This window comes from Penaeus monodon, chromosome 31 (assembly GCF_015228065.2).
Source record: "Penaeus monodon isolate SGIC_2016 chromosome 31, NSTDA_Pmon_1, whole genome shotgun sequence".
Taxonomy (NCBI): Eukaryota; Metazoa; Arthropoda; class Malacostraca; order Decapoda; family Penaeidae; genus Penaeus; species Penaeus monodon.
In genome coordinates this window covers 82,728-83,486 of record NC_051416.1, presented here as the reverse complement: position 1 = coordinate 83,486, position 759 = coordinate 82,728, and the positions used below count along the sequence as shown (strand labels likewise).

The 759-nt window shown below is 33.1% G+C and overlaps 1 pseudogene; it reads left to right on the top strand.

The window, feature by feature from the left end:
• The window catches only part of LOC119592803, a 6,575-nt pseudogene that overhangs the window by 1,078 nt on the left and 4,738 nt on the right, over positions 1 to 759 (top strand).

The window sequence follows — 759 nt, the reverse complement described above, 5'->3', positions numbered from 1 at the left end:
CAGCATTTTTCTAATTGTAAAGTTGCTCCTAATTTATTGCTTGTTTTATTGTCGGCAGAGTGTTATGTGGGCATATTGTAATGTTCTTTTGAATCAAAAAGATATGTATAGAAGCATGTAACATTATTTGATATACTATATAGTATTGTATATAGTATTGTAATGCTTATAATAGTGCCAGTCATTTTAATTTCTGAACTAGATGGCCTTATTGTAAAATGTATTGCCAGCCATATTTATGTTTTATGTCAGTAAATGATATTTAAAGATTTCAGAATCATTATGATAATTGAACAAATTGTATATGAATATCAGTTTGAAAATATCACATGTCTGTACTGTTTATTGTTTCCTGCTTATATTAAGAGAAGAAAATCATTGCTTAAGTTAAGGTCCTCGTAATTGGCTCTTTCAGGTATGCTGAAGATGAAGATGGGGATGCCCAGGGTTTTAGGGAGACTGGAGGGAGGACCAAGCCAAGTCTCAGCAACTCAAAGTACTCAGCAAGGCATTATTTCCAACAGCTATTTAACGTTAAGGGCTTGAAGGAACCAACAGATTTGACAGCATCACTAGCCAGCTATGCCACACTAGGTTTCTGTAAGTTTTGTGTAGTTTTTTTTTGTATTCACTCTAAAGTTGTTAAGTATATTTGTGTTTGTGTATTTTCACTTTCATGCAACACATTCACTCCTTGTACATGATCTGTCCAAACCCATGTGCAAACAAATGTATTGATAAAATTTACATGCCTAAACA